General features: G+C 38.6%; 1 long non-coding RNA gene across 2 annotated transcripts; it reads right to left on the minus strand.

Moving 5' to 3' along the window:
• Positions 1 to 20254: 20254 nt before the first annotated feature.
• LOC135406798 (uncharacterized) lies at positions 20255 to 23440 on the minus strand. 2 transcript variants are annotated; one of them, XR_010426480.1, is made up of 4 exons: positions 22606 to 23440; positions 21857 to 21940; positions 21501 to 21679; positions 20255 to 21056 (listed from the first exon to the last, which is right to left on the minus strand). It is a non-coding gene; the product is annotated as an uncharacterized LOC135406798 (long non-coding RNA). The 2 variants fall into 2 exon arrangements; XR_010426479.1 differs by having other exon boundaries at positions 22601 to 23440.
• Between the last annotated feature and the right edge of the window lie 1292 nt (positions 23441 to 24732).

The raw sequence follows: 24732 nt of genomic DNA on the forward strand, positions 1-24732 counted from the left end.
AAATACTGAGCATGTAAGCATATTTGGAGTATGTAGAGATCTCAATACTTTGTCTACTGAGATTTGAAGGGGGAAAAAGATTTTGAATCACACTCATTTGTTAGGAGAATTAAGAAAACACATAAAAATTCATGAAGAATTGGCAGAAACTAGAAGGTAATCTGTCAGAAGGATTGTCAAGAGGATTAAAAAGATGAAGCTACTACCTAATCTGTTAGGTTTAGGAACAGAGATAAAATTGGTGTAATAGCAGTTTAATATCTCCAGATGGGATCCATTGTTTCTCCACAAAACATGTTTTATATTTAAAGTGTAATTCTCAGAGAAGAAAGTCAGGATCAGTAATGATGGAATCTATCTCATAAAAGGTTGTCTTCTGGAAATACAGAAGCTCCCAAACTATTTCTTGAAGCATAGTCTTTGGAAATATGGTATTAGAAGTTCTTATGACGTGTGGAAAACTGAAATGACAGCCCCACTTCTTAGGCACAGTGGCAACTTCTGCTACAGTAGTAAAACTTGACTGTGAAGGTTTTTCTTAAGGCCACTACTGTGCAATAAGCTTCCAGGGAAATTAAACATCACCATGAATTAGATCACCCTCTGTTCACACAGCAAAGCTCTTTTCCTGTGCTAGCATAAAAAAAATCCAGCATTGTGCAAACAACTTTTGACAGAGCCAGGAGCAAAAAACCATAATACTATGAGTTCCAAAGAGTACAACTCTGAAGTTTACTAAGAGAGATGGAGAGGAATAAGTCACAAACTGCAGAACTGGGAATTCTGATATAAGTTTGGTAATGAGGAGAATTTGGTGGAGTGGGGTAGCGTAGGGTAGGTGGTATGTGGTAGGGTGAGTTGAGTAGGTTTTGGCTGGACTAGGCTGGGAGATGAGAGAAGAGGGAGAGGAGAGGGGAGCAAATCCCTCTCAAAAGATACATGCAAGTACACTTGCATATGTTTGCACTACTTAAAATCCTAGAGCATTAATACTTCGGTACATCATTAAAATGCACCAGCTCTTCTCCAATTTTAATCCCTACCTAGATACAAAGACTCCCTGAAACAACATCTCAGCCTTGGCCATATCGATCAACATAACTGGTCTACTTTGGCCTCCAATCGGGACGTTTGGAGACACACTATCTTCAGCGCTGCTGCTTCCTTTGAGAACACACGCAGGATCACTCTTGTGGAGAAAAGACAACGCAGAAAGAATTGTACCCTGTAGAATATTCACCTAAGGAGTCCTTCTGCTCTGCCTTTTGCAGCCGGACTTGTCTATCTCATATTGGCCTTTTTAGCCACCAGCACGCCTATAACAATTGTGGGTGGAGCCCTTCCCAAATCTTCGTTCGCGAAGCCTAGCCATGATGACGTATATATGTGGCTGTTAATCCTTTATTAATTTTTCTGCAACATAATTAAATGAAGAAGGTGAAAGTTATTTTCCCTTCTCCCTTCTATGGCCATGTTTAGCTGTGAGAAAATGGAAAAATAGGATGACTTTTTGTAATTCATTGTCCTAACTTCAATACACTACTGGTGAGAGTGCCAAGCAATCTTCCTTGACATTAAGGCATAAAATGCCAATGGAGAGTTTACAAGATTTCTCCACAAATTCAGTTTCCATTGGCTGTTCAGTTTCTGATATCTTTTTACACTATCAGAAAGAAAGTCAAGGGATAATAAAGTTGTCCAGAAACACACAAGCAAACTTGTTAACAGCATTGAGAAGTGAAGAGCATTATTCATTACATGAATATCATGTAATTAATTTCACTGTGGCTCTAATTTAATTTCAAACATAAACTCTTCATCTGAAAATGGATCTTTGGTGTGAATTTGGAATTAGCCTGTTTAAGGATCTAGTCTTTTACTGAACATCACTGTGTCTTAGCATTTTTCAAAGAGAAACCATAACAATTTAAGTAAGAGCATTTCTTTTTCCTGGGACAATGGTCCTTAACTGAATTCAGAGGTAAAAATGAAATCATAACATCAAAGGTATATACCAACAGAAATGTGTAGTTTTGCCGCAAGAATTGGTGAATGTGGAAATTGATGGGTGGATTATACCTGGTTTTATCACTAGTCAGTGTGGTTTCAGTGGGGAGAAGAAGATTCATACGCTTCTTGTAAAAAAGCGTAAAAAAGTGTTACTATTCCCATTAAAACTCCTCTAGCATTCATTGGGCAATAAAACACAGAAGCAGGGTAGGTTTATAAAGGGGGACATCCCTTCTCTCCAGCAGTTAGAAGAGTTGCCTGTGAGTTGAAAGTGAAACATATGGTACAGTATTGCTGTGCACATTACATAGTGGCAGGACTTTTTAGTACACCAAGAGGGCTTATAAGAAAGATAGGGATCTGTCATGTTAGGACAAAGAGTAAAGGTTTTAAGATAAAAGTGAGTAGATTCAGATTAGGTATAAGGAAGACATTTTTTTACCATGAGGCACAGATTGCCCAGAAAGATAGCAAGAGAGCAGTGTGCAAATAACACCAAGTTTGCAGGTACAATGCCCTTGTGGGCCATCCAGTTTAGGGTTAGACTCAATGATCCTTGTGGGTCCCTTGCAACTCAGAATATTCTGTGAAAATCAGCTGTGAAATTAACTGTGAAATGTCTGGAAACATTCAGGGTCAGATTGGACAGAACTCTGAGCAATCTGATCTAGTTGAAGATGTCATTGCTCATGGCAGAGGGGTTGGACTAGGTGAACTTCAAAGGTCTCTTCAACCTAAACCTCTCTACAATTCTACAACAATTAGATACCTAACAAGACATAGTATTTCCCTGAAATGGCTCGGTGCAGTGATGTATCATATTGCCCTTTGCTGCTAAAGATTACTCAGTCTGCCTCTAAACTTGGGTATTTGGGAGACAACATATTATTTCTTCATGAATTGCTAATAGGAAAACAATCATATTTTAAAATATGTCTATGTATTGTATATGGCAAAATGTGAACTTTATGAGTGGCAGCATGTAACTATGTTAGTGTGAAATTTGTCATGAAATTGCCAATAAGATTCTATGCAGAGATGAGTTTTTTTCTTGAGACACTAAATTAGATGTGTTTCAGACAATTTCCTTGGCGATGTGCATATGCTAAAATTCAGTATCTAGCTTGGAGAGGCTCTTGTTATAGAGACCAGAAGTGAACACAACACATTTCAAGATAAAATCTTCAAGGATAGATTCCATTAATTCAAGATTATGTCAATCTGTAAATGCTTTCTTTTCACACTACTCATTTAGAGATGGTAGGAATTTATAGCCCTTTTGATTCATGTCGTTTCTCTCTTCTCTCTCATATACCAATAAACAGTTCATTCTGATTAAACTAAATATAACTCTCTCAAATAATGCTTTAAAAAATGAGCTAACATTTGGTCAATATATATGAAGGTGAATCATACTTTGACATTGGAAGGAAGTAAAACGAGTCTAACTAAATATACTCTGTGCAAAGAATCTCTTTAGACTTGGTGTGGAAGAAGGTGGCAGTGCAATAAGCAGAGGTGAAGTAGGAAAGCATCTGACAGAGTAGCCTGGTGAAAAGAGTAAAGAAACTCTGCTTCCTGTTCTGGGGAAGATCTTGCAGTCCTGTAACAAAATCTTGAATAAATAGCAGTGACATTGTGTGCCAAATCCCAGAAATCCAATGCTTGGGGACTCCCCAGACACAGGGCAGAGGATCAGGAATGTTTGCTCATTTTTCACTGAATCTCATGATTCATGTGTGCCTCTCTGCTGAGTGGCTCAGCCTAATGGTAGAACAGCCCAGAAAATGGTGTCCAAGATATTTCAGAGGTTTAGAAATTCAGAGGTAAATTCCTTCCTTACCCTCCTGAATGAAGACGACAGAGAGACAGACTTCCTACTTGAGGGTTCTGGGTATATTATTTCAGTAAAATCAGAGAAACCCAGCCTCCTCTTCCAGCTGTGAAAGAGGTGGTGGTAGCTGCTCTATTTGACACTCAGAACCCTATGTATAACAGATTGTCCTGAATAAATTTAGGAGATAAGGTACCTGTAGAGATTTCAATGTCCCCTTGTTCTTTTTCCACAGAGAGATATGGTCCTACCTAATCAATGGAATATTTCAGAGCTTGAGCAACTGGTCATCCTAAGGCAAGTAGAGACAATGATTGATTTGGGATATCCTTGGGCAGGAGGTGCTTGAAAATAAGCAGGCATGCACGTGGAGGCCATTTCAATTCAGAATTTAGGCAGCAAATGATTGAGCTGATGTGAAATTCCTGGTAATTTGGAAGGTGCTACTCATCAACAGATAGCTGTCCATAGGATGTTAAAAAATAATAATAGGACCAGAGAGCAGAGTATAAAAAGCAGATATAAAAGCGGTGTTAAAGTTGACTATTACTTTCTCTGGCACAATAATGACAGGCTCAGCCTTTAGCTTAGCAAACCTAAAATTTTGACAAAAAATTATCCCATATGATGATACATATTTTATAACAGCAATATAATTTAATTTAAATGTCATGATATGACTATTCAGACTATTCATAAAGGTTGGGAGAAATGCAGGTGTAGCCCAAATTTTGCAATATTGAACAGGCAAACTTCCATTCATCATTACTCCTCATTTTAGTGTAGCTTGAAAAACCAGTAACTACAAAATGTCTAAACACCAAAATGAAAATGTGTAAATATAAAATAGAAACAAATAGTAAATACGCCAAAATTTAGGAGTCATAACCACACGGCAAATAAAAATTCACCTAATGGTCAATATTGCTTGTTGCTATAAGGTTTTTATCTATATGCTATCTAACAAGTGAGCAAAAGGATCAAGTGTTTCTTGCCTACACTTGGAAATTTCTCTTTAAAATGTAAATATTCACTAGAACCGCATTGGATTTTTAGATGTGCAGTGCTCAGACATTCTTTCCTCTGTCAGAAAATTGTGCAGTGTGATGTTTGAATGCTTTCATGACTCACCAGACCAAAGTAGTGTGTAAGAAGTCCTCAGTGGGGCAAAATAATTAGCTACAAAGTTTACATTAAACAGATGTTTTAATTTCTGTAGCCAACAGGCAAGTGTTGTTTAATTAGCTCAGATGTGAACCTGACGTCTGCCAACAAATGAAACCACAGTGGAACTGCCCCAGCTTACATGTTCTGATTGATCTTGAAGTCTGATAAAAATCTGATAGTTTCCATGAAAGCAGGCTAAGCTTGTTCATCATTTGTAGAAAGAATGTGTACTTTTTATCAATTAAACCCAGAGGAAGTAACTTTATTGATCTGAGAGAGTTTACCTTTCAGAACAATGACCCTCACTACCTGTGACCTCAGTTCTACAAACGAACCAACTGCTCAGGGACCTATTACCATATTTACCCTCCAGCAGAATAATGTCATCCAGTTCAAGGAGGGCTTCCTGACTTTCCTGGAGAAAATAGTATCCTTTAGGAATGATCTGCCTGCAAATTTCATAACAGCAAACATCAAAGTTGGCTAATCCTTGTGCTTAGCCTTGCTATTCAGGATCGTGCTGCTGTAACCATATTCACTAAAATCCAGATACACTGAAGGACATAAGGCTTTATTGCCGCTCCACTCCAATTGATCGCTGAAGATAAGTGATCTTTAATATCCCTTCCAACCCAAACCGTTCCAAGATTCAATGAATCTCTGATTAATGAATTTAGTTTTAAAAAGAACAATGAGACTCAGAGTGAAAGACACCATTGTGTCTTCTATACTGTCTCCATGCCCTTACTCCAGAGGGTCAGTTGGGCATCTCATGTTATCCTGTTAACATTTTTTGATAATAGTATCAAACATTCTTGGTTAGTACATATGTCCTTCAAGAGGGAGACACTTGTACTGAAAGGACTGAGGTTGTCTACTTCCAAATTTGAAAGATACTCTAGTTCTTAAAAAATATCTCAATAATACTTTGATACAAGAACTTCAAAACAGATTGTTGATAGTTTTGTTTGTTTGTTTCACCTGGGAAGGAACAACTCCAGACATCTGTACACGCTAGGGACCAACCAGGTAGAAAATAGCTTTGCAGAAAGGGACAACCACTTTGAGCATGAGCCCGAAATACAGCCTTGCAGAGAAGAAAGCCAACAGTGTTATGGGCTGCACTAGAGTGAGTGTTGCCTCACTCAGTACTGGTGAGACCACACCTGTAGCACTGGTGATTAAACACTGGCACAGAGATCCCAAAGTGATTGTGGAGTCTCCATCCCTGGAGATATTGAAAAGCCATCTGAACATGGTCCTTGGAAATCTGCTCTAGGTGACCCTGCTTGAGCAGGGAAGGTTGAACAAGATGAGATCCAAAGGTCACTTTCAACCATTTTTTCATCTGTGATATCATACAAATCATTTGTCCAAAAATTAATTGAGCTAGATTCTTGAATTCACTTGATTTAGCTGAAAGTAGTGGATTTTGTGTTTCCAGTGCCATCATAAACTATTCCCACATATTTTTCTAGAACATTACTGTTTAGAAGTTACAATGTGGGTGTAAGACGGTGCTATTATACAACTTTAAGTTGATTCTGCTTGTATGAAAAGAAACTGAAGTTGCAAAGGTCAGATAAAATGTCTGTAGACATTAACTTTGTATCCTTAACTATTTGCCATTCAATTTTTTAAATTCTGTCTTTGCATCTAGTCCTCATCTGAGTTTTATAAATAATTTACTTTTGTATTTCTGCACTATATTTATTCCACGGACAACCAAGATTTTGTCTTCTCAGACACTGGTTTGTTTTCTTTCTTCCTGTTTTAGGATCTTCTTTTCTCTATTTTTCTTGGGATAATTATTGAATACAATGGCATTTGTAGTATTTTTCCAATTACATTTTTCTCTATGAGAGGTGTAGATTGGGTATTATGGAAAATTTTTTCACTGAAAGGGTTGCCAAACATTGAGACAGGCTGCCCAGGGAAGTGGTCGAGCCACCAGTCTTGGAAGGGTGGATGTGTTTGGAGAGTTACTTGTTCAGCTCTGCACTAGCTACTAGTTTTAAAATCTCTTTAGGTTTTGGCAAAGTTACTGTGGGCTGAATGTTCACGGCAAAATTCTGTACCCAGTTTCCCAGTCATTTACATACCATACATTAGTTTGCTGCAAAGATTGAAAAACTTCAGGTCAATCACTCTGTGTAGTTTGGCAATGTATACTAGTTGATTATTTCACCAGACTCTTCATTAAACTATGCTTTTGAAGGTTTCAAAGTGATACACAGATTACAAAAGTCTGCATGTCAAAATACTGCTGGAATCTGTAGTAACTGTTATGCATTTTCGCTAATAATATGACCACTCTCAGTTTAAAGTTGTCTTTTTTGTCCAGACCTTTTGCAATTTTTTAGTTCACCATGAGAAAACTAGAAATGTTTAACTTCTAATTTGTGTCTTAAATTCATATGTGCAAAGACAGGAAGCTGATGGATAGTCCATAGGCTATTACTCGGGTCTGAATTGGGTTTTTTGTTCAGGTTTCACAAGCTGGCAGAAAATAACTCGTGTCTGACTCCTTATTCAGTGCTAAAGCATAAAAAAGAATGAATCAAAAAACCTATAATGTTCCTTTTTGGTCTCTCTGCTATACAAAATGATTTCTGGTCATTAATAAGATCTTCTCTCTTCCTCCAAGAAAGGTGTTCATAGCCCAGGTGGTCTTCCAGAGGATGAGTTCCTGTCTGGACCTTTCCAATTTTGTCATTTTATATTTTCTCTCCCCCTTTTTCTGTTCTACAAAATAGGGCTGGGAGTTGAAGCAGCAACATCAAGTGAGCACATGCTTAACTTAGAAGAAAGTTTAGTCATGGACAGCACTACATGCTCCAGAAGGCTGCAGTATGGAGAATCCAGAGCTGTGCCTGCACAGGAAGGCAGCTGAGGTTACAATCTCCAGCTTATCCACAGCTTACCTGTGAACACAGCAAATTCATTCTCACACTTGAGGTGCAAGCATCTGTTAAAATCAGCTCATGCTACTGCAGCCAGGCACCAGCCTCAGAAGTCAGTAGCTGCAGCTGGGTGGTAGTGGTTTCTTAAACTGTCTCTCAGCTGACTCCAGCTGTGAGTGCTTCTCCTTCTGCTTCTCTCCCTTTCAGTGCAAATTCAGATGTTAACTTAAAATGAGCAGTATTCTGTGCTATACTGGAGCACACAGCTTTGCTGCTGTTAATCACTGCCTCTTAGCAGCAAACAGGACTGAGTTCTTCTCTCTACCTGTCCTAGTTAGGACAGTTGAAGATCAGTTCATCATGGTGGGTGTAACCCAAAACTGTGTATTCTATAGCCTTCCATGCCATTTCCCAGAAACTAGACTATTGTTGTCAATAGACTATTCGCACCCTCTGCCCATAGAGCCTGACTCCTCAGGCTATAAACTAGGTGTAAAGAGGCCTGTGAGATAGGAGGATGCTCTTGTCCTCACACCCTTTGCGGAACTCCCCGCCCTGAGGGGAGCACTGAACATTCCTGCCTGAACTGGAGGATATATAATCTTGGAGTCTTGGAACATTTTTTAACCACTCGTGGGATCCAGAGGAAGGCTGCAGCTCATCGCTCTCAACCAGACTGAGACCACCACTGGACTGCGATCACCACTTTTGACCAGACTGCAACAGCTCTTCCACCAGCAGGATTTTCCCCTCTCCCTTTACTTTGGACTCAAGCGGGGCCCAAGGAACACCACTTTGTTCATGCCCCAGGGTACTGGGTTATACATTTGGGTTTTGTGGGTTGAGACCAATTGTTTGTTTGTATGATTGTACTTACTGTATTATTGTAATAAATTGTTATTCTGACTTATAATCTCTCCTTTGAATTGAGTTCATTTCCCCTGCTGGTTAACTCTTAAACCAGCACACTACCTCAGATCAAAACACTATGACTTTAAACTGAGTTGTTCATCTCTTCATAGAGACCATCGGGTCTGAGGGGCGGCATCTTCTGTGCTTCTCTTTCCTAGCAGGAGAGACATGGAGGCACTGTCCTCACCTATGATGTATCAGGTAAGAAGCCTCATTTGACAGCTTCAGCACGTGCTTGAATGATGACCTTGGTGTCCACTGGATGACCTTATGCCAGTGGCTAAAATAGTTTTTTCAAAACAAAAGGGGAATAGAGGAGGAGCACTCATACAGTCAGGTCATTAGTCTTTGGTGGGAGCTGGCTGATCTTGCTTCTCACATTGAAGATACCAGTGTTGTCAAGTTAATCTGAAGAGTAGAAATACTCACACCAGCTGTTATTAACCCATTTGGAGATTTACATCTACAAGACAAGAATTCTTGCATTAGTTCCTTTACCTTGAAATGGCAGGAATGAGAAGATTGGTCTTGGACATACACACAGCCTTGATAACTATCAAACATAGCATTACTCTGCTTCTGAGTGTTCTCTAATGTTGGGGTGTTGAACTTCAAATCCAGTTTGATGTGGCCTAACGAGGCCAGGCAGACATGCTCCGGAAAATGTTTGTATTGGAATATTTTCCACTTTTTCTGTCAAAGTAATATTAGAATCACAGTGTAACATCAGAATATTTTCTCATTCCGTTTTCTCTGATCTTAAGACACCACAAAGTTTCCTCCTAAATCCTGCCCCCTATGGTCAGATGAAGATCGGAGTAACTGATTTAATGTCTCTGTGCATCTCTTTACCTTTGTATGTGATAAATTTCCAGGGCTGAAGAGGGCATGACCAGTGGCTGCAAGCTGAATTAAACAGAGATCTACACTTTCCACACAGAACCAAGAGAAGCACTATAGTGAAAGAGCAAAAATATGGAAAGAACATTAGTTTCAACTTCCATAACTGTCATGGAGATATTATCTTGAAATTCTTACAATTTCTCCCTCCTAGAACATAAAGATATTTGGATGCAAGGCTTGCTGCTACTAGAAATACTTAAGAACAGTATTTGCAACTGCATGAAGCCAAACAACAGAAACTTCTGTAATCATATTTTTCTAGTGCGTGAAATTACTGTGATGGCAAAATCCAGTCACAGCTGGGGGGCCTGCTGCACATGTTAGTTGATGGAATCATGATGAATAAGCAAATAAAAGATTAATATATATATCTGTTCTGCTACTTAAATGCTAGGCTGGTAGTGTCTACTAACAAGAGAATGTACACTCTGGGCTGACTTAACCAATTACTGCAGTCCCACATGTTATGTCTACACTTGCTGCAAGTGTGACAATCACAGCTTCAGAGAAGGGACACAAATTGGGGTCCCCATGGGCTGCAAGAGCTATTAGGAGCTGCACTAGGTTTTTCTCAGCAAGACTCAGTCTCACACAGGAGAGTTTTCATAACTGAAGCTTTTAATCAGCCTTTTATCCTGAGTGGGTTCTAGCTAAATGATCATTATGGCTTTAGATTGTAAATAATAATAATAATAAAATTTATTTTGTTGGAAAATGCAAGCTCATACATTTTCTTCCTTTCTGTCAAACCATTAAACATTCATTTATGCAAAGTGGGGGAAAATAATACACCCAATGGAATCATAAAGTCTATCTGCTGGACCTTTCCTCTCCTTTGCACCTTGAACATGTAGAAATAGTCCTATGAAATGTCTGGAAAAAGCCACGGAGACTTTAGAATTTTTTAGTGATGCATTTTGCAGAGTGCACTGTTAATGTCTAATATTCTTTCCCTTAATTACAGTGTATATTATATTGGTCATTTTCCAGCAAAAATAACCATACACTCAGAATGAGAATTCACTCTGAAACTTCTGTAGGCAAATTTTAAACCTCTCTTAAACTGCCCAATCACTTTGCAGTAACTGATAAATGTGCAATCTCTAGCTCAAATCATGTGACAAAATACAACAAACTCAGCCTAATACTTCTTAATTAAGGATGTTAAATTACTGGCATGCTTTCTTCTTCTGGTGTAGTCATTTGAATGGAGCAGAAGAATTAGCTTATCAAAGTACCAAAATAACAACTAACGTAAAATGCGAATTCCTAAAAATATATGAGTAGTATTTTCATATTTTTCTTCCAGCTGTATTGTCAGAAATTTAGCTTCAGGAACAGACTGCACCCCATATTAGTGGATTTTCAGGTTTTAATACATAACAAAATCACTCCACTAATACATAAATAGCTAATTCCCTGATGAGTTCTATGCATAATAGCTAGTTAGATGGTTTCCCTGACAGATCCAAATGAGGTGTTAATAGCCTAGAAGTTATCTCTTCTAGCCTTACACAAAACAAAGGGCAAACCCTGCAGCAGAATTAGCACATGGCCCAAGCTATAAGGGAACTGCATGATTTAAAACAGAATTATCATTAAGAAGGAGGAGTTAACAAAATCCAAAGTGTATCCCAATCTGAGTAAAGAGATATTAAAAGCGATAGTCAGAGATATTTTGAAAGAACTTCAGTCTATCACTGTTCTAATTATTTTCTCATACCTAGAGATAACTGAGGATTTCTGAGCTGCTGGAAAAGAGCTAAAAACTAGCCTTACACGTTTCTTCGGATTTTAGTCATCAGATAGCATGAACTAGAGCATGTCTCAGAGATGACACAGGTTTAAATGGGTGCTCGGGTTACTGCCAATGTCTCAGCCTCAATACCGTGACTACTGGGCCACTAATTACTCAGTCAAGGAACTGGAGAAAGTTGCACCACATCCCTGCAGGATGAATCACCACTTTATGTTAGCACTGTTAACTACAGTGCTTCAGGATCTGCACAAGCAGCTCAGTTGTCTGACCTTGCAGGTGGAGAAATCGGGTGGAGGCAATATTTTCAGAGTAGTACCAAGCTATGTTATTATTACTTTAGAATAAGTGGCATGAGTAAGATGGATTCCTCCCTTTCTGATATTGTAATGTGGTACTGTGTGCACATATGAATACAATGCTTATTTATTATCAAAAAATAATTATTAAATTCTTATGATGACAATTTACATCTATTTACCTATATAACTAACTTCTACTTCATTAAAAATTGAAGATTCCAATTACTGAGCTAGTAAGATACACACTTAGACAAATGATTACAGGGGGCACAACTATTCCTTAATAAAATATTAATCATAGCCAGCACATCATAGAAAACCAAAATCGATAGGAATTCATAATATGGGATTATGAAGAGATGAGATCTTCATAATCTCATGATTATGAGATCATGAGAGAGATGATCACGAGAGAGATGAGATCCCTCCTTATAATAAGATATTAATCAAAATTACTGGTCTGTGGCCCAAAAGAAAAAGCAATAATATTTGTATTTCCATAAAGCTGAAGGAGCCACACAGCTATAAAGGCTCCTTCACATTTAATGTGGGGAAATTACCAAGTGCTTCTTCTGGCCTTTTTAAATCACCCACTTCACTTGATTATCTCCCCTTCATGCCTTGAGGACATTCCCTGCTGTTAAAATTAGAAACTGAAGTGTTCTGAGGAGTCAATGCCTTGCAATTGCATCTTGAAGGATTGTTTGTTTGCTTATTTTTTGAAATACAATTTGGTTATAAGCAATGCTTCATGCACTTCAGTTAATGGCTTTTATGAGTCCTAAATGACCTCTCCAAGTCTTCTCTGGCTTGTTTCTGTAGCTTCTAGGGAACACCACTACTTATCAGGGGGAAAAATATGGTTCAGAAAATTATACTGTTTCAGATGATCCGTATCAACTTTCTGATCACATATGAAAAAAGCAGAACATTTTCCCCTCAGATCCTAGTGACCTTTGTGTTGTCTAGGTAGACTAACACAGATCCCATAAAGGAGAACATGGCTCACATAAGCAGCATGAACAGATTGGGCTGAGTGGCTACGATGACAAAGAGATGAACATAAATATCTTGGCTCTGATGACAATTGCTTTTATTTCCATGAATCTGTTTAATGTGATTTTTCACACATACGACTTATTTTTACCCTATTCCATCAGCTTCCAGCATTAAAGGATTTACCTACGGATATCATTTATATTTACAGCAAAGGGGATAGAATCTTAATTAATTCTTTCATTGATAATGATGGGAAACACAAGAGAACTAAGACAACTGCTGAGCCAACTTCTAGTTACATTTAGAAAGTATGCATGAGCTACTACTAAAATAAATACATGGAAATCCAGCCATCCAAAGAAGTCATATTTCCAAGATAAGGGTTTTGAATGTCATCTAGTCAGGTCCAGCCACATGAAAACAAAACAATTAAAAAACATCTTCATTCATTCATTGTGTTCAACAATTAGCTTTCTCATTCTCTTTGAAATTGACAATATTGAACTCAATAAGGCAATGGCAGGTGGCTGTACAGGATAGTTAAGTCACTTACATACTTTGTCCTTTATTAGTCTGAAAGAGACCTAAAGGGAATCATTGCTGCTACAAGAAGCTTGCTGTAAGTGGTATCACTCCTCACACTGTAGCTGGCCAGCTGTTTCCTTTTTCCAGACCAAGGGAATCTGCAATTGCAGGCCATGTCTTTTTCATACAAACCATAAATTCTGAAAGGGGAGAGGAGAAGGATAAAGTGTGCTTATCAACTTTAGGAAAAAATAACAATGAAGGTTTTTGAGTCATGCTAATTGGCATAGAGTCAGAAAAACCCAAACTTCTTCCCTTTCAGTCAAAAAATACATGAAACATTGTACCCCTAGTGAGATACAAGAGATCCTAAAAACTGAGGAAGAAAGCAAACCTAGAAGTTTCATAATAACGAGTGGGCTACAGTTCCAGTGCCTCCCTGAAGTTATAAAACCTGATGGTGCTGGAGAAACAACACACCAGAACAGCCTCATCAGAGCATAGAGCAGCAAAATAATGCTGTGCCCACTAATATTCCTAACATTCCTAATATAGCAAACATATTCATTGTGCTGGTTTAAAGGTAAACCAGCAGGAGAAATGAACCCAACTCAAAAGAGATTACAAGTCAGAGTTACAATTTAATAAAAATTATACAATAAATACAATTATATGGACAAACAATTGGTTTTAACCCACAAAACCCAGATGTATAACCCAGCACCCTGGGGCACGAACAGCATGGTGTTTGTTGGCTCCCGTGCTGAGCCCCACGTGGTCCCCCTGAGTCCAAAGCAAAAGGAAAGGAAAACCTGCTGGTGAGAGTGCTGGCCGCAGGTCGAGAATGGTGATCGCAGTCTGGTCGAAGTTCTGGTGCTCCTCTGGATCCAATGAGTGGGCCAGAAGTCCCAAGGCCCCAAGGTTATACACACTCAGCTTTGAGTGGGAATGCCCAGTACCTCCCCCAGGGCAGGGAGTTCCACAGTGGGTGATTGTGAGTCATGAGATATTTTTGGAATCCTTGGTTGTCCATTAGCAGACATAACCCCTCAGGCTGGGTGTGAAGGTGCTAATGATTTCCTGGAAGGGCGTCATCATGCCTGAGTTATTGGTGTGAGGATAGGAACATCCTCCTGTCTCACAGGCCTCTTAACACCCAGTTTATAGCCTGAGGGGTCAGGTATGCTCTGGGCAGCTGCTGCAAATGGTCTGTTGTTAACAGTTCCTGGGAATGAGATAGAGGGTGTAGAATCCACAGTTTGTGATACGCACATACAGTGAAGAACTGATCCCGGCTGCTCTAACTAGGACACCTATGTTACCTTTGTCACAGTAGCAAGCAGAACTAGGGATACAAAGGAGCACAGGCTTTTCTGTGAAAGGAAATGACTACAAGGCATGAAATCCAGTTGCCCTTGAGACCTTTGCCATGCTTCGTGGCCTTTGGCTGGGGATAACCTGTCAAATCATCTTCTGTGGCGACCATATTATTTGTTGGTTTGCCTCCTTGTCCTCAAAAATCTCCTGTCTTTTGAAAGCTACTATCAGGAAAAAGAACCCCAAACATATTTGATGTTTTTCCAGGCAAGGGCGCCAAAGGACTTTGATTGACTAAATTAATCTCTATTTATTTCAGGCAAAGGAAAAACATCCACTTCCGTTGAAAGCCAGATCTCATAACTAGAAAGCTTATTTTAGTATCAGTGGATACAATCTGAGGTGTTCAAGATTAAGCACCAGCACATGGTAGGTTTGCTTTTTTCCCTTCTCCTTCCTAGTTGCAATTTTAGTATAATTACTGGAGTTAATAGGTGAAAAGCAAAAGCACAAAATTATCCAAATGCTTTGAATTAGATACAGGGAGAAAAGGAGAGGCAAGATTGAATTCCACCTGCCTCATCACAAGTACAGACATTGTAACTCCGCCTGCACAGAACTGATGCTACCTGTGCTCTCTCATCCTTGTGGTGGTAATGGAAGATGGCCATGTCAAGAACATGTTATGTCAAAGAACAGGGTGCACTAAGTACCACTACTCATCCTCTTCTTCTCGGTTGGGACCCATTGAGTACCTGCAGGTTTATTCCTGTTGCTCTCACGAGAAGTAGGTGGATATCTTTACAAATAAATTTCCTCAGAACTGAGAAACACTAGTACCCAAGAGTATGCACAACACCTGCTTTAAAAGGCTCATTTTGAGAAAATTACCGCAAATTATTTGAAAAAGAAGTAGATTATTTAAATAGATGGGATTTTCTCTGCTTATCTTTGTAGTTAGAATTGAAACAATAAAAAATGAAAATTCTTATAAGAATACTATTTCTGTGCAAATATGTTCAAAAACCAGTTCCTAGGAAAGAGAATTACTTTATATACGTCTACAGATTCATATGGAATGGTAATTAAGTTCTTAAAGAATCCTAAAGAGATACCTGCTCATCCCTAGGGTTATACTGTCGCAAAAAAAAAAAAAAATTAAATTCAGAAAAAAAGTCCCCTCCAACTATCTACTGGACACAACCTTGTGGCTTGCATGAAGACAAAATTCCTAAAGAAACATGAAAAATTAGAGTTGGAATAGTTGTGTTTCTCATGATGGAAAAATCCTTACCCTGAAGCACTGCTTCAGCTGCACGAAACCTTCCATGGGGACAGCCAGCTAATAGGCATTATTCTGCTGTGCATTCAGAATAAAACATGATCATCTGAACAACAGTATTGTTTGTCCCAGTGTGTAAGAAGTAGCACATCCACACCTCAGTATAACATAAAGTCTATTCTTTGATCTTTTTCAGCTACTTCACCTCAAATAGCAAACCAGATTTTGGTCATCAGAGCTCTGATCTGCATAAAACCACTGATCAGAGTTGTCTAACCAAACTTATGTCTCAATGACAGATACATCAAATATAGCATTCTATGATATGACTTCTGGCCCTTGAGGAGGCTGATGTGATTTGCAGATAGCATAAAGGAGAACCCACTATCTATAACGCTGCTGCTTCCTTTGAGAACGCACACAGGATCACTCTCGAGGAGAAAAGATAACACAGAAAGAACCTTGTCTTGTTGATACCACCTAAGGAGTCTTTCTGTTGTGCCTTTTGCAACCAGACTTATCTATCTCATATTGTCCTTTTTAGCCACCAGAGCGCTTGTAACAATTGTGGGTAGAGCCCTTCCCAAATCTTCATTCACAGAGCCTAGCCATGATGATGATGATGGAAGGACAACCATGAAAACAGATATCATCACAATAAAAATGTTTCTAGCTTTGCACTGAGCAGTCTTTTTTGTGATTCTAAGACTGATTGATAACGTTTCATTAAATAAGATCATCAAAACAGAAATGTGAGGTTTCTGAATGTTGTTGTGAATATTTTACAAATACAGTAATCTATTCAGCATGTAAATCAAGAGAAAGGTCAGACACAATTATATCTTCTTCTAACAGTGAAATGGATAAGTTGGCAAGACATTGTCTGCTGAAGAAGCTCCATTTTGAAAGATGCTTTGAGGTTTTCCTTGACTGCAGCACTGCATTTGTTCCTCCATTGTTCTTCTTCAAGAAAATCTCTTTTATGGGCATCTTGTGTGATGCCCTTTCATTCTCATTGGAATTCTCATTTCTAGGAGAGATTATGAAACCTGAAGCAGTTGTATACTTTTTCATAACACGAGTGTATGGGAGCACAGTTATTTACAAGAATAGTAAATACTTTCTCTTTTCTATGTTGACAATGCCTGTCACAGAAGCTTGTATACATCTTTATTTTATTGATATTTTACACCCCAAAAGTAAAATGTTTCAGTGTCAAAACCACAGCAGACACCAGTGGTGGTTTCTGCAAAGAAATGTAGTTTTTCAGCACAAGCGTGGCATAACTACATCAGAGCTTAAGAACTGAAGGAACAGAGCAATTAAGGTTAAGGATTTTGGACATGCAACAATGAAATGTGATGGAATCTCTTTTTATTTAGACTAGGCACAAGTCAAACACGATATCTCTTGCTCAATTGATCGAGACACATGGAAATATACGCTGCATTTAAATTATTATTTTAAGATGGTAAACATCTTGACAAACCACTGGGAATGCTTTTCCAGCACAAGGCCAGCTGTTCCTCACAAGGCTTTTGTTCCTTACTTGCATGAAGTAAGTGTTGTGTTCTAAATATTAGATCCCCAGAGAAGAAAGAAAATTTCTTTCTGGAAATTTCAATAAAATTTGTTAATACATCGATCCACACTTTTGGAGAGTTTATGCTGATCAGCATTGAAGTCACTTGAAAGGTAGAAAGAGATGAAGAACTAGGAGTTCAGGGCATTTCTCTGTTTGTGTGTATGAACATGCACAGAAGGTACATTAGAATCATGATTTAAAGCATTATGATCTAGAATCAGATTTGAAGCAAATCAGGTGCAAAGCATCCATTGACATGAACCCAAATTAATACAAGTTGTGGTAGTTACACATACAGAGATGTGTATTCCTAAGTCACAAAAATATCCACATTTAATAACTTTTTCTAGGTAGGGAAGATTCATACTAAAAAGTTATTCTAAAATTGAGGTATTTTAAAAATCAAGGTATTCTATATATGAAAGTTAAATACAGATAGACCACTACCTCCCATATGTAGAAAAACCCCTTCAGTTCCAAAGGAAATATTTATATCTACATAATGCTCATTTACAGAAGAGATAGTACAGTCTAGTGATGATATCATGCATCTGGAAAGCAGGACTCTAAAGTCAATGATGCAGATGGGAAAACAGCTTTGCCTGATACCTTCAGCCAATGATTAAATTCACTGGATTACCTACACCAGAGAGGTTTTCAAATTATCTCATAGTTATCCAAACAGTATTGGAGCTTATCTGTGGCAGGCTTTTACAAAACAGTAAGCAAAAGAGATGACTGTGCATACTTTCTTCAGTCTCTGATTCTGCAGGTGGCAAGGAAGAAACTGATGTACAATCATCAAAGACCACCATAAGCTGAGCCAGAAGTCAGGCTAGTGCACTGGACTCAGAGAAGCTGAGATCTGGAGCAGTCAAAGCTAATGAAGAGCTTTTCCAGCTGCAAAGGTCCTGCTGGATTAACTGAGTTAAGCTTTCCAAGGCTGAAGCCTTGGACAGAGAAGACAATGGAGAATCTTATCGCCACAAATATTAGCTACTGGATTTTACCCTAACAAATATTCCAATTGCATACCACAGTTATTGCAAAAGAGGAGATAAGGGTGTAGGGGTACTTTATAAGACTGGGATACATTATATTGGAAAGAAATTTGACTGCTCAAGGCCCTGGCTCTTACTGCACTTCGTGTCTTGGTGAACTAGATGCATGTGTCTGAAATACACTCTCAAGGAATTAAATCGTTATTTTCCCCATGATGTTGCATTTGCACATTTACCTGTTAATGGCCATGTATGTATAAACTTACAGAACAACATCTAAGAATTTCAACTATATAGGCAGTAAACACACCACATTTTGAACTTCTACTGCACGCATAAGAATGTGACACTTCGGTCATGACTTTTGCTTATGTGTAATCAAAATCTCATGTCTCCCTAACCAGCAACAGAGCAGCTTCTTTCCACTTATGCATAATATATTGCCACTGTACTATCTTTCACATCTTTAGGAAGGCTACCAATTCTATATTTTTCATAGTTTAGGACTGCAAAATGTTAGAATGCATGTATGAACAATGAAGAAATTAATTTAAGACCTAAAGCTTCATTATCTTGCCCAAATACGTATGAAAAAATTATTGTGACAGAGAGATGTTAATAGTTAACTTTTAAAGTAAAACTAAACATTCAGTTCCTGAAGACAGTAACTAAAGTTGAAAATGGATTTGAGCATTTTTCTAACAAACTTCATTATATACTACACCAAAAATTGTAACTTCTGTTACGCAAAAATTCAATACACTTGCTATTACACTGTTCCTTCCATGTACTGACTGCATCTGATAAAGAAATCAAGAGACAGGAATATATTTTTTATCATCAGATGTATGTCTCCAATCAGACCTTGCTTTCTCACTTCAAGCAAGAGGCCTGACAGGGTCAGAGGATGATGTACATGAGTATAGTGTGAGCATAGTCAATATGCCAGGAAGTAGAGAAAGATAAGAGAAGATTGCAAAGGTCATAAATCTAAGAAAAATAAATCCAAGAATGACTACATTGTGTTTCTCCTGAATTATCACAACAATGCCACTATGTAACAACATATAGGTAGAGAATAAATAATAACTACATTCAGTTATTTATGGCATTATAAATATTAAATAATTTTCTGACTGTACCAGTCGTACTTTAGATGAATACTGATGAGACTGAGGGCAAACTTTGGCTTATAGAGATGTCTATCACTACAGCTAGAGAGTCATTGTTATGGCAAATCAAGGAAAATATGTTTCTGATTAAAAAACCTGAAAGGTTAAACCATGTATATTATATCAGATCTGTTTCCCTCATCTTCTTTAGTTTGTTTCACCTTTGTCAATCCTGGAGTCTGCAGATAAACTAAAACTAAAATATGAGAACTTGAAGGCTGAGGTGCTGTGGGTGAGAAGAAACAGGCATCTAGCTTCCACTACAAAAATTGAAGAGAAAGGGAGGAGAAACCTGATAGAAATAAATAGGAGTCAGGAATTATAAAATAATTCTGAAATTTGGAGAAAGGAAAGCACACACACATACACACAAAGGTAATGTATTTTTCTAAAAACCCTGCCCAAAATCATGGCACTCATAATATTTAAATTTAGCAATTTGTCTTACACAGCTAAAGCTTTTAGACATACTGGAGCAAAAGGGAAAATGTAAGCATCATCATCTTAATAACTGATGCCAGGCATACCTTGCTGCCTGCCTAAACAGGGATGATTTTCCAGAAACTGTAATGGAAGTTTTAAACAAAACACGAAGTTGTTAAAAAATATAAAATCTTTCATTTACTTCTGGACAGATAGTGCACACTTTATAAAAAAAAAAACACAAGTAAACAAGGGACAAGAATAAAGTCATCTAAAACATATAGTCAGAAGTTATGTTTTTAAAAATGGTCTTTTATTTTAGGGATGTTCTACTACGAAGATGATGCAAGGTGTTTGATTTTTACCAAAGTCAATGGCTGGGTTTTCATTCTGCCACTGACATGAGAATTCAAGTGACAAAGTGAAGCGCAAAAAACTTTGATCAGAATAGAACTGCTGCCTTTAAACACAGAGTTTGAGTGCTGCAGTGGCCATGGATATTGTATACAGCAAGGGAGAAGTGGAGACTTTCCGAGAATGTCAAGTCCTGTAGAAGAAAACACAAAGCTGGTTACAGCAGCCATGAACTGCAGTCCAAGGTATTGGGAGTCCAGTTCCCAGCAGCTCTCAAAGTGTTACATTGTGTGTTGATATAACGCTGATGGAAGACAGAGGTTACTGATTCTTCTGTTATAAATTTGTACACTGGATGCATGCTGCCCCTCTAAAGGGAGTGCTAAATAATGTCGATTTTCTGGCCTTTTTTCTTTTCACTGACCTGGTAAGTTTGAAAAGCTTATTTTGCTCAAATTCTCACATGCTACTTTTGTGGAACTTTATTTTTTAGCAGCCTTCCCAAATGACACCACAGAAATTCTCTCCCTTCCAACACTATCTTGCTCTCTCTGCTGAATATTCCATAGGCAGTCAGTTTTCTGCAGCTTGCTTCCTCATGAGGCAAAAATCTGACCAAAAAAAAAAAAAAAAAGGTAACTGCTTTGTCATGATTCTATGTTTCAGGAAGATTATTATCAAACAAAAGAGCAAAACAGGAAGGAAACTGTCTACTTTACGCCAATTTAGCCTTTTTTCAAGTATCTAACTGAATAGCCCACCTAATGCAGTCAATACTGAATAGCAAGACTCAGTTCCATTGGTTTCCATTACTACAAACCATGCTTGCAGGCCAGAAATTATGAACTGCCTAAAGAGAGGGTATGGAAATTTAAAAGCACAAACAGATTCCAGTAAATGGCCTCTGCTTACCAGTGAAACAATTTGATGTACTCTTTCAATACATTTCCCAGTGAATTACACATTCTGAAAATAGCCTCTGGTGAGTGCCCCAGGTGAAGGTAGCTGGCAATACATATTTTCAGGATTGGTTCCTCCAGATGGGAAAGGCTTACCTGAGGCACTAAATTGAAACTCATGTATTTTCACACCAATTTGGGATGAATTTGAATGCAGCATTGCAGTTTTTGTCTCAGTATCAGAGAATATAATTTCAGTTCTTCCCTGGGCAGATGCAGACAAAGATATTCATGCTGAATTCCTCTTTTCTCACACAGACCAGTCCACCAGATTGCTTAGAGAAAGAAAACAGGGATAACACAGTGAGCTGCTGAGATTGTCATTTTGTATGTAATTCAGATTTCTACTACTTAGTTTTTTCTTCTTTAAATAACACATTAGCCAATAATCAAGGCTCCTCTCTTAGAATATACACTCTTAATTCCTTCCCCACACAGTAATGCTTTCTTACTTTCTAAATAGCAACCATGATTGCTCAATTTCCAGGCCAGAGCTTCCAGCAATAGAGATAATGTCTTTGAAGAATTTCAGGTACCTGTAGAACAGGGACCAAGAAGAGAAACCTTGTCATCCAGCTACTAGTCCTTTCTGAAAGAATATAACAGAAAGCAAACCATGACATTTAAAAGACAGCAAACTACCAGTTGCTGAAGGATGGGCATCCTGTGGAACACCACATAGTAATAAACCTTTGTAAAAGGTTTAACTTTTCATATGTTTCATTGAATGTAATGGCTTTTCCTAAACCTACTGATGAACTTTAATTTTTGCCAAAGTACACCTTATTTTGACACTGTTGCCGTTACTGTCAAAATTGTATGAGATTCATCAATTGATATAAAAAATATTTCCATATCCAAAGTTATTTTCCTATTCCAACATTTTTATTTCTCTGGGGATAAAATAAATGGCTTGCACAAGTGAAACAGTTTTGTCAGGTAGCCATGGTTGCACTGCAGAGTCATAACTAACTCTGCAGGCAGCTGCTTGACTTGCAGTGCCTGTCCCAGCTTTGAATCTCTGTTGCAGAGGAAACCATCAATCCCATCTTGAAGTGGCAGCAGCAATTGCAGGCAGCAACAGAGCTTTCCATATCTCATCCTTTGCTACCTCAAACATTGAGAAATATTTGTGAGGAGTATATCTACAAAGATTTGGGTATTTGGCTTTACTATCAAAATTTATCTTCACAAACCTTACTTGCAACAGAGGCTCTAACCTTAGGAAAAATACCTCTCTGGAACTTGGGCAGGTCACAGAGCCTGAAAAAGAAAGAGAGAAATGCTGGAGAATGGTTTTTAGATTTGAGATATATGTGGACCAGTAGCTAATGGAAAAGAGTATTAATTAGGTATTAGCAATTAAATTCTCTGTTGGTTTAGAGAAAAGATGGAATTCTGCTGACAGTGCAGCAGAAAGGGCCTCTGCAGAACGTTTATTGTGTTCTTCATCATTGTCATTAGCGTCTTGTAAAGGTTCCCACCCTGCAAAACAACATCAGGAGTAGTTCCTCTTCACACATATGCAACCTACCATATGCTTATACATCATTTGCTTACAACCTGTGGTAGCAAATCAGTCTAGATGTTTCAATTACACCCATTACCACAGCGCCTCACAATGCTTTCCTGTTTTTAATCCACTAGAAGATTTTTGGGAGGTTGTAACAACATCTGAAATTCTATCCATATATTTTCAAACACAATACATATCATTGTGAGGAGCAAAAGACAAGAAGTAAGTATGAGCTATACCAAAATATGTTTCAAATTTTTGCTTGACCTCAGTCCATGTGAATTTTATAATAAGGTGTGGCAGTTTGAGCCACATTAGAAATCTAAAATCCAATTTCCAGGCTTCCCCCACCGCTTCCCACAATTATCTTAACACCGGAGAGAAAGTTTCAGGCTAGAGGCTTCTGTAGGGGAAGGGGGAAGTATATACATTTATTTACACAAATAAATACTATACAAACTAAAGGCAACTATATATATACTACATTTCTATCAGCCAGTCCTTTCAAGCCCCTCCCTTTAACTACTTTAGTCCAGGAACTACTTTAGTCCAGGAGCAGCCTTTAAGGTTGATATGTAACACAGTCTTTTGCTGTGGGAGTGTTCTGGGCTCCTGAACACTCCCCCCTCACCAAGTTCTAGTTGTTTGTTGCAGTCTCTCCTCCTCATGAAGTCCAAGAAGATAGCTTTGAGTCCTTGTTCTTCTGCTGCTTTGTGATCGATCTCTCTCTGGTTCATACCTCAGTTCGTAGGCTGTTGCAGTGTAGTTCAGCTCATCAACCGTCTGTGTCCTGGAATGTTGATTTCTCCTCGGGTTTTCGGTTGTCCTGCATTTTAGTTCATGGCAGAAACATCCTCCGGGCCCCTCTCTCTCTCTTGGGGGGTCTGTCTCCAGTTCTTGCCTGGGAATTTTCTCCCTAGCAATCAAGCCTCCTCCACTTGGCTCTGCTCCAATGCTGAGCCTCGCATCCACTCTCACTAAACAGCGAGAGGGAAAAACACTGCCCTCCTCTACAGCTTGGCTGCAAAGGTGGGGGGGAAGAAGAAGAGGGCCTGGCCGCAGGGCCTGCCCCTCTCTCTCCCACTTACCAGTCATTTGTGAGTCGCATCCCTCACAAACATGCACTCATTCCAATGCTGTCTCTAACTCTGTCCTAGGCAGAGTTAGGGGGGCTGCAGGGCTCCCCTCTTTCCCCTGGAGAGGAAGAGAGGGAGCCCAGCCACCCCCTGGGCTTCAACACCTACACACAGCAGACACCACCAACAAAACAACCAAGACAGAACAGCCAAAACAACAGCTTCCGGTGCTGTGATATATGATTTTGAGCAGAAGCGAACAACATGAGTGGTGATTGACTCTCCAGGGAACACTGTCCTGGCACCCAATCACCTCTGAGCCCCCTCAGCCTCTCAGGGGGGCCAATTTCAAACTATGACATAAGGAAAAGTACTCTACATCCTAACAACTACGAATAGCCAAGGAATATGACAAAAGCCATGGTTAATCTGTGATGAATTCATACTGAAAAGCTTCTTTTCAACATGGAAGAAATTTACACTGCAGGTAACAGTGGCAGTGAGTTTCTTCTTTGTATTTGTCTTTTTTTATGGTTTTTATCACAGAAATAAAATTTAAAAATCTACTAGAGATTTTGGACAGCAGTTGTTTAAAACAACAATTAAATGAGCTGGCATATTTATTAGGCTCTCATTGCCATCTTGTTGAATATAAGCTAACATTAGCATTCGTACATAAAAAAAACCTATAGAGGATAACATTAGACTTTCAAATAACGCAGTGATTTTTATATCT

This window comes from Pseudopipra pipra, chromosome Z (genome assembly GCF_036250125.1).
Source record: "Pseudopipra pipra isolate bDixPip1 chromosome Z, bDixPip1.hap1, whole genome shotgun sequence".
In the NCBI taxonomy this organism is placed as follows: domain Eukaryota; kingdom Metazoa; phylum Chordata; class Aves; order Passeriformes; family Pipridae; genus Pseudopipra; species Pseudopipra pipra.